General features: G+C 31.2%; 2 long non-coding RNA genes across 2 annotated transcripts; both read right to left on the reverse strand.

Annotated features, from left to right (window-relative positions):
• Nucleotides 1-998: 998 nt before the first annotated feature.
• Nucleotides 999-2,812, reverse strand: LOC123897702. Its single transcript, XR_006805116.1, has 2 exons — nucleotides 2,647-2,812; nucleotides 999-1,334 (listed from the first exon to the last, which is right to left on the reverse strand). It is a non-coding gene; the product is annotated as an uncharacterized LOC123897702 (long non-coding RNA).
• A 6,275-nt stretch (nucleotides 2,813-9,087) lies between these two features.
• On the reverse strand, nucleotides 9,088-9,816 carry LOC123899133. The gene is made up of 3 exons (XR_006805516.1): nucleotides 9,682-9,816; nucleotides 9,492-9,590; nucleotides 9,088-9,372 (listed from the first exon to the last, which is right to left on the reverse strand). It is a non-coding gene; the product is annotated as an uncharacterized LOC123899133 (long non-coding RNA).

The raw sequence follows: 9,816 nt of genomic DNA on the forward strand, positions 1-9,816 counted from the left end.
TGTTTGGTCCAAGTGTCAATTATAAATAAATGTTTTGAAATTAGCCTCCTATTAAATTTTTCTCATGCCTTGATGAAAAAAAAACAAAAAACCACATGCTTATATCACCCCAACAACCTTGCATATCCTTAAGAGCTACATATATATAAGAAAAAAAAGCTTACACCATATCAGGATTAAGAGCGGGTATTGTTTGCATAGGGTTAGAGGAAATACTTATGACTAACATTTTCTTTAGATTGAAAGTATTATCAAGAGATGGGGAACCCTAAGCCTGTTTCAAATCCCGCATCTACTAGAGTTAATTGTATCACAACAACGGGACAAGGTGCAAAACTGTCCCTCGACACGAAGAGGATGGCGTGGCAAAGTGTGAGCACATAATTCATTCTTTCATATATATTTCAAAATTCACATAAAAATGATCTCACAAACCATATTCCGTGATTCATTGCTAAATCTACTTTGATTCTCTATCAACCAAGAATTTTGGAACATTACCAAAGTTAAAACTATTTAGAAGAGTTGACAAAGAATGGTTGGTCTAAATGTCAATTTCACCGATTTTGAAAGTATTTTTTTCATAAGATGAAAGAAAAATATTTGTGACTATCATTTTCTTTAGTTTGAAAGTATAAAAAAGAGACAAGGAACACCTACGCCTGTTGCAAATCCTACATCTACTAGAGTTGGTTGTATTATCACCAAAGTGGACAAGGTGCAAAAAATGCTCATCAGGGCTTTACTTTTTCCATAGGAAGAGGGAGGCAAAGCTTGAGCACATAATTTCCTATATGTAACCAAAATCACATAAAAATGGTCTCACAACTACCAAGTTATACCCCTCATCCACATGACTTTCATCAATTTAATCACAAAAGTGAGAAAGAAAAGTCATGTTTTAAGCAAACACAGTGAAGGCATATCATATTATATAGGATGTCATAAAACATGATTTGATATTTGATATGCCTAATGATCAAGGGTAAAGGGCAAACTGAAGCATAAATAGAAGGATAACATTTTCATGCAAGTCTTAAAATGCTTATATATAAGACATAAATATAAATATCAGTAAGTATACCAAACCAGTACATGCACTGATACTACAAAACACTCAAAAAAGATTGTCTTAGACCAACACAGCTAAACTATGTCTCGATAGAAACTTCCCCTCTCAATCAAACCTCGAGATCATTACACCAGAACTGGCTAAAATGTCATGAAGCCATCAAGCAAGATGGAAAGCTAGTCTCCTGCCCATGCACCTACTTAGATCTCTGTCTCATCTTTCGGCGCTTCCTCTTCAACCTCCTCATGCGCTTCTTCTTCCACTGATACATAACATCATTGAGTTAGACTAACATGAAAAACAAAAACTCAACACAACCACAATGGAAAAGAATATATAACATCATTTGCTAAACACGATACTCTTGATGAAGCAATGTTCATAGTTTATGCACACAAACTTACTACACTAAGAATGACTATCAAGAAAGTTACATTTTTCTGCATTATCTTCTATGCCACTACCCTTACTTAAAAGCCAAGCAATGCTAACTCAAACAAAAATAAATCATCATTCATATTCTATCCACAGCACTGCATAAATCAGGCTCTACAGGGTTGTGACAGCATGATGTCGTCAAAGTACATGACATAAGGTTCAACCAAATCATAGTATCATTCAAGGATGTTTCAACTTGATTACATTAAAACAAGTAAATATTATATTATTCAGAGATGGACCTAATTTCATTCCTTAATAAATCCCAAAATTCCTTACTAGTTATTATCAGAGATGAACTTAGTAGTGTTTGTTATAGATCACAAAATTCCTTAATAAATGACATGATCGGTTTGTTTTACATTTAAAAAAAAAAACAAAACAAAACAATTTTATAGTCATTTTAATAGTGTTTGTTATAGATTTTTTTTAAAAATTATTAGTAAAAAAATCATTTTTAATCTCAAAATGAAAAGTTAATCCAAATAGCTTCTCCAGAATCTATTTTTTTAAAACTAAAGAACCTTAGTAGCTTCACATTTAAAAAAAAAATATCATAGTAAACAAACAGAAAGAGGAGCTTAAAAATCTCTAAAAAAGAATCCTAGATATTTTCAAAACAAAATCATTTTTTTAAAGCTTAAACAAACACACCCTTAGTTTGATTCCTTAAGAAATCACAGAATTACACCACCATCTTGCTGGCAAACTTAACAAATCAATTTTAAAATAATTTGCACTACATTTCTGACCAAGACCAATGCAACTCTGATTAAGAACAAGATCAATTTCCAAAACCAAAATCAACAGCATGAAATCATTAATTACTAAAATTTTAATCCATTTTGGATTCTAAAAACCTAGGTTGTAAAAATAAAACATAAAACAAAGTATATTTAAGCGTACAAAAATCATCAAATTGGCACAAACAAAATTAGACAACAATCATGCTTGTACCATTTACAACAAACACACCAATTATTCAAATAATTTCACTGATGAAAATCTAACATTGAAAAAATAAAAATAAAAAACATTTCCAGTTCCAGATTAAACATTAAACCTAAACCATATCATAATTGTATCTAATCTGCAAGAACAATGAAACGAGAAGCAATCGAAGAAAGATGAATTACCTTGGCTCTCATGTTGGATGATTGATAAACGCTACGCTCTCAAGAAACAGTGGCAATTTTCCTCCGCAGCAGAGAACTGAATCTGAGAATACAAAATCCTCGTTTGGGTATTTATAGTGCTAAAACGCGGAACCCTAATAATCTCAATATATGGGTCGGGTTATGACCGGGGCCAATTGGTAATTAGCAACAATAAAAATATTAAATAAATTGTTTTTTATCCCTCGCCTACAAAATAAAAAAAAAGTAAATATATATATATACACACCGGAGGTCTTTTATTTTATTTAGGTTTTTTTTATGGCATTTATTTTATTTAGTTGTAACATATTTATTGAGTAATCAGTCAATTTAGTCCTTAAACTATCACTCTCTCACCAACTCAGTCCCTAAACTATTAAAACTAATTAAAAGGTCCCTAAACTATTTTTCATCCATCAATTAGGTCCCTAAACTATTTTCCATCCATCAATTTAGTCCTCCGTTATCTTTTCCGTTAACTGTTCTTTAAAACCCTAAAATCCAAAAGCTACTTTTACGCTTATATCTCTCTTCTCGATCAACTCTCTCAAATCATCTCAATCTGAAAACCCTAGCGCCACCTATACGCTCCAATTCCGGTTGTCGTCGTTGTTTTAAGGTACGTTTTTCACTGTTTTTCGTTCTAACTTTTATAAATTTGTAAGGGTTTATTCTCACTTGTTAATTTTCAGGAATGAAATTTGTGTTTTTTAGTGCAACGAACCGTGTTGTTTTAGCTTGAACCAAATTTGTTTTAGCGTGAACCATGTTGTTGTTGCTTCCTTTTTGGCTTATTCATGTTGCTGCTATTTTGAAGCTTTTGTATCTCTTATATTATTACCATCTATATTATTGTTTATGTTGCTTTGTGGTCCTAATTTGTTTAAGTATTATAGTGGTCCTAATTTGTTTCTTTTTTATGCAATTGCCTCTCTATAGTGGTCCTATTGTGGTCCCTATTTTGTCTCCTCAATGTTTTCTCAATTTGTGCTCCTTGTTAATACTATACATTATATTATATTAGATGGCTGAAAGTGATGATGATACAAGTGATGGAGGAAGGTTCTCTTATCACTTAGAAGAACTTAGAGGGTCTATTAGTTCATCTGATGAAAAGAATGAATCAGTGAGAGTTATATATCCACAATTCAATGCTGAAGCTCAATTTGGGGAAGTTAGGTTGGCTGTAGAGATGGAGTTTGCAACTTTGGCTGAATTTAAAAAAGCTGTGAAAGACTATACCATCCATATTGGAAGACAAATCAAATGGATAAAGAATGACAAGGTAAGAGCAAGAGCAAAATGTGTGTTTGAGCATTGCAAATGGGAGATACTTTGTTCGTGTAGTAGTATAACAAATAGCTTTCAAATCAAGACTTTTGAAAATACAACTCACTCATGTCCAGGAACATTCACGAATAGTCAGGCTGATAGAAAGTGGGTTATTGAGAAGTTGGAATTGAATGGATGGTTGTTTTTTAAAGGGTTATTTTGGAGGACAATTATGGTTTATGGTTTAAATTATGGTTAAGTTTGATTTTTGGTTTTTGTTGATTTAGTAGTAATGTTTCATTTGGTTTAGCACTAACGAATTTGTGTTGTTACTAGGTAGTGAACGAGACAAAGGATGATTTAGCAGTAATGAATTATGTTAAAAATGAATTTGATTTAACAGTATGGTTTAGAGACTATTTGTTTTAGCAGTAATTTGATTTAGCAGTAATGATTTAGCAGTGTTGTTACTATTTTGTTGTTTTTTAAGATAGTTTAGGGACTAAATTGAAGTATTTTTTATAGTTTAGGGACTACTAACAGTCACTTAACGGAAAAGTTAACCGAGGGACTAAATTGAAAGATGTGAATATAGTTTAGGGACCTTTTAGTTGGTTTTAATAGTTTAGGGACTAAATTGAAGGATGTGAATATAGTTTAGGGACCTTTTAGTTGGTTTTAATAGTTTAGGGACTAAGTTGGTGAGAGAGTGATAGTTTAGGGATTAAATTGACTAATTACTCCATATTCATTCTTCATTTTTATTTTTTTCATACAGGTTTTTTATATTTATAATATACACAAGTTTTTTTTTTAAAAAAAAAACTTGGTATCCGACCTTAGGACCGACTAATCCAAGGGGACCAATCCCACCGCCCACTTGCGGGGGCCCCATTTAAAGCCAGAGTTTTTTTTGCTCTGTATGGACTTAGCCCACCGAAATTGGCACCAGTGGGAATCGAACCTGAGACCTTGAGAGGAGCATACTCCAAGGGCCCAAGCCAACACCACTCGACCAACCCCAAGTGGGTTTATAATATACACAAGTTAATTCATTATATTATTTATTTATAACATAATGAAAGTTTTGAAACATGAATACATGTGAAAAGTAGGGTTGAGCATCACTTGGTTTTGGTTGGTTTCAGTCAACTTGGCTCGAAAATCACCAAACCATTAAAAACTATAACATCAACTCATGCGGTGCACGGGTCTAATTAGCTGTAAGATATGTAATTATAAATTACGATATGATAATTGAAATAATATAATATGAAAAAAATTTAGTAACATTAAACGATAGTTCAACAATAATTTTGGATAAATATTCATACAAAGAAAATTATGTTTTATTACGGAAGACTTCCTTGTATACCACATTCGAAGTCTTAGTTGTATCTTCACCGTCATCATCGATGATCAATATTTTTAATCCTTTTCTAAAAGTAACTCTTGAAATTGCAACATAAAACTGACCATGTGAAAACACTGGCGACATATGATATATCCCAACATGCTTTAAAGATTATCCCTGACTCTTATTAATAGTCATCTTAAAAGAAATCATTATAGGAAATTGTCTCCGTTAAAAGTTAAAATGAATTCTCACGTCAGATGGTGTCAGAGAAAATCTAGGTATGCAAACTTGATCACCAATGTTACTTCATGAAATAATTTTTCCTTCAAAAACATGTTTTTTCAATCTCGTAATAATAAGTCTTGTTCCATTGCATAATCCTAATTTTTTATTCAAATTCCTTAATAGCATAACTCGAACTCCAACTTTAAGTCTCAACTTGTGATTTGAAAGTCCAGACGTAGAAATCGTGTTCAAAAATTCGGGAGTATGAACATCATCCACTATTTGACCGTCTACATTTTGTGTGAGTGGAATATCATAACTCAAATATGTTTTTTCTTCACCAGGAATGAAATCCAACATATAATCATTTATTGTGTCGACTATTAAATTTTTAGGAGCCAGTATAGCTCTATTTTGGAAATACGTTATATCGTTCATGTTTTGTAAAAGTTGAGGATAGGTGCTTTCAACGATAGAGGCAAGAGGATCATCTGAATTTGGAATCAATAAATCTGATGGAATGTCAAGTTCTGAATCATCGTCGTTTTCATCTCTAATTTCTCCATCGCCAAAACCCAAAACTCATTCAAAAAACAATCTTCTTTGTTCAACGTCTACTCTCGAAGCACCACCGAGAAGCCTAATGTTTTTACTCAATGTTAAAACTTCACAAAAATTCCAAAGAACCGAAGAATTTAGCATGAACAACTTCTGGCCTTGTACCTTTGGGTATTACATGTAGAATTTTTCTAAAATCTCCGCCAAAAACAACAATTTTTCAACCGAAGGGAATGTGTTTATTTTTTTCATCAACAGATTTGAGAATATCTTTTAAAGTTTGATCAACAGCTTCGAAATAGTGTTTGTGCATAATTGGTGCTTCATCCCATATAATGAGCTTTGCCTCTTGTATTAATAGCACCAAAGGGCTTTTAGGAACTATGGTACATGTTGAAAACTCGTCAACATTTAGATGAATATAAAATCTTGAATGTGCTGTTCTACCGCCAGGTATAAGCAATGCAGCGTTCCCACTTGAGGCAACTGTTAAAACTATCTCATCTTTTGAGCGTAATGCGGCTGACATGGCCCTCAAGATAAATGTCTCCCCTATACCGCCATAACCATAAAGAAAAAACATATCAGGTTTGTTTTCGTTTACTCTTGTCATGATTGTGTCATATACTTTACGTTGCTCTGAAGTCATAGTTGACATCAATCTAACATGTTTCTCAGCTAATGATTGTCTGTTATAATTCAATTTGTTGTGTATTAAACTATTTTGTATATCATGAACTAATGATGTGGCTGCTCTAGGCATTGGAGGATAATATTTTAAACTCTTCCCACAACTACGTAACATCATCTCAATATCTGTCAGTGCATATTGTATCAATTGATCATCGGTTAATATTAAATCTGCAATGTTAAAATCAAAATAATGAATGTGATTAGTGACATGATTATGATTTTGTTTGGTTGTATTGCAAAAAAAATAACTTTCCAAATCACACGTGATAATAACTTTCCAAATATCACATGATAATTATTCTCTAAATTTATGATCCGGTAGAAAAAAAATCTTTGATCAGGAAAGACATAAAAATATTTCGTGATGAATAATATAGTCAACAATAATTTTGATATGATATACTTTTAAAATTGATGGTGCTTATCAATTATTGCACATAATTTTAATCACAATTGGTATACTTGTCATAGTGGTTGAAAATATTGCCTTTCACTGAAGGGTTACAGGTTCGAATTCTTGTCAAGACAAAATTGTATTATTTTTTAATAAAAACTGCAAGATAAAATGGAGGGAAATCAGGGAAAACAAATTAGGGTTTAAGGTTTGCTTGTGTATACAAGCTTATAATATAAAAGATTGCAACCACTTAATCTTGACTCAGTTCTGATCGTCTATATCTTCGGTTTATTCGGGTATCAGGTCATATAAATGAACAACAAAGAGGGTAAGATGCAGTTGATTTGTTTTAAATTTGTAAATTCAAAAACAATAATAGATCAAGTTGATAAGAAGTATGAATTAAAATAGATCTAGAATATTAGAGTATCTTTCACATATCTTTTATCAAGTCTTTGGGACACACGTTGTGACAACTTGATAGTTATAAAACTCGCTTTCATCAAAACAAATCATTTTAACAGGGTTAACTAGATGTGACATATTTTTAATCCTCAAGTTAGTAGGACACAAGTTGTACAACTTGATTGTTCTCAAACTCATTTTCAAATCATCGCAATCAACTTTTCGTATTCATTACCTTTTAGTTAATCAAACTCACATTTTTTTCTCTCGCGATCATTGAAACACAAACCTTTTAAAAAAAAACCAACGTACAAGCATTTTCTACCCAAAAACTACGTAGCTTTGATTTCTCCATCACACCGGGAGATACGTACGAGCAACAGACCACTCTTGTTTCACTTAGAAACCGATTGACATCTAGTTTCGTTAAAGATGATATGTTATGAAAGCAAAGAGAAAATACTTTCCGGTATAGGGATGATGATTTAAATACTCATTACTTCCATATTGCTGCAACTACAAGGAAAATAGTAAAATTATTTACTTCCTTTACAAGTGGTCTGCAACACCTTTGGCAGTTATTGAACTTGTACATTATACGAACTTGTGGCTCTTAAGCTGGATCTTAGCAAATTTTATTATATAATTAATTGGAAGTACCTTATATATGTTTTGGTAAATATAGGGTCATCTCATAAGTGGATAGGTTAGATCATTCTTTGTGTTAAGACGAATTATTTAGTCATTGTTAATGGTGATATGGTGGGACCTATCATTCTAGGGAGAGGTCTTCATCAAACATACCCTTTGTTGCTCTATTTATTCAACTTATGTGTTGAAAGTCTCTCGATGTTAATCAGACGTGAGAATAAAAAAAATATTTATGACATCAAAATTTGCAAGATACTCCAACCATTTTTGCGGAGCACAAAAATTGCTACAAAATATGATGAAAAAAACTGTTGCCATTTACAATGTTGCAATGTTAATTGCCTTATTTGGGGAGAAAACTAATTTTTCTCACGCATATTATAACCCTTATAATTAATTAACAACTTAAGATTTCACACAAATTTGAATGGAAAAAAAAAAAACTAAAATTCTCAAGAACATAAAAAATACAAAAAAGTTAAAATAAAAATTAATGATTGAGATTGAATTAGCATGATGTGACAAGATATAAATATCAAATGATATGGACATCACAATAGTTGATTCCATATTATAAAATTATATAATCCAGTGATTTCTTCAAACAAAGTAACAATAACAAGTAAAAGGAGAAAAGAAATAAACAAAAAATGAATTATATTGAGAAGATAGAAAAAGACACCACAACTATGGGTGGCTGATAAACCACTAACGATTTGTCATAATGGGAATGTCATTTATAAGTCCAATAAAGATTTCAATCCAAAAACCAAATAGAGGAGAAAACCTAACTCACTCATCATTCTCACAAGAGAACAATTTTATTTTCTTTAAAAATTGTTTCAAATGAGATTACAAATGATTACTTAATGCAAAATTTACCATAAATTTAAATAGGTCATAAGTGACACCATTATAGTCTCATATTGGACATACATATCTTTTTCTAAAATAAACTAAATATAATGAATCAATGTTCTTTCACTTTCACATGACATCAACTAAATTAAAAACAAACTAAGAATTATTACAACCACATTAAAATAAAAAGTAAAGTCCATTCTAATATATTTAAAATATGAATTCTTTCCATGCTCTTGATTTATCGTCATCACATTTGCATGATATAATTAATATGCTTTTGAGTCTGTCAAAGAAATATATTCAAGAGCATGAGAAATCGTTAATCATATGAATATCTTTATGATGTGAAAATAAAATTATTATAGAATTAGAAGTAACATAAAACACTAATTTAAACTTAACTGATTCACTACATGCATTGGCACTTATTATAAATGCACTTCGCAAAACTATGAGAACACTCCTTATATATGCAATCATAGTGTTCCTCACAAAAATCAGCTGTAATTTAAAACAAGAATAAATGAGTGTTGCTTAAATGTAAAATTCAAAGATAAAATTTTAAAAATACGAGAAAAAAAAAATGTCTTACCACTAACAGCAAGTAATACAGAAAGAAAGAGGATTATAACATAAACACAACATATAAGTTTAGTCATACTTTTTCCTTTTAGCATGTAACAAATTGAAAATTGTATGATCTTTTTATAAACGTTTACACCCATTA

This window comes from Trifolium pratense, linkage group LG7 (assembly GCF_020283565.1).
Source record: "Trifolium pratense cultivar HEN17-A07 linkage group LG7, ARS_RC_1.1, whole genome shotgun sequence".
NCBI classification, from domain to species: Eukaryota; Viridiplantae; Streptophyta; class Magnoliopsida; order Fabales; family Fabaceae; genus Trifolium; species Trifolium pratense.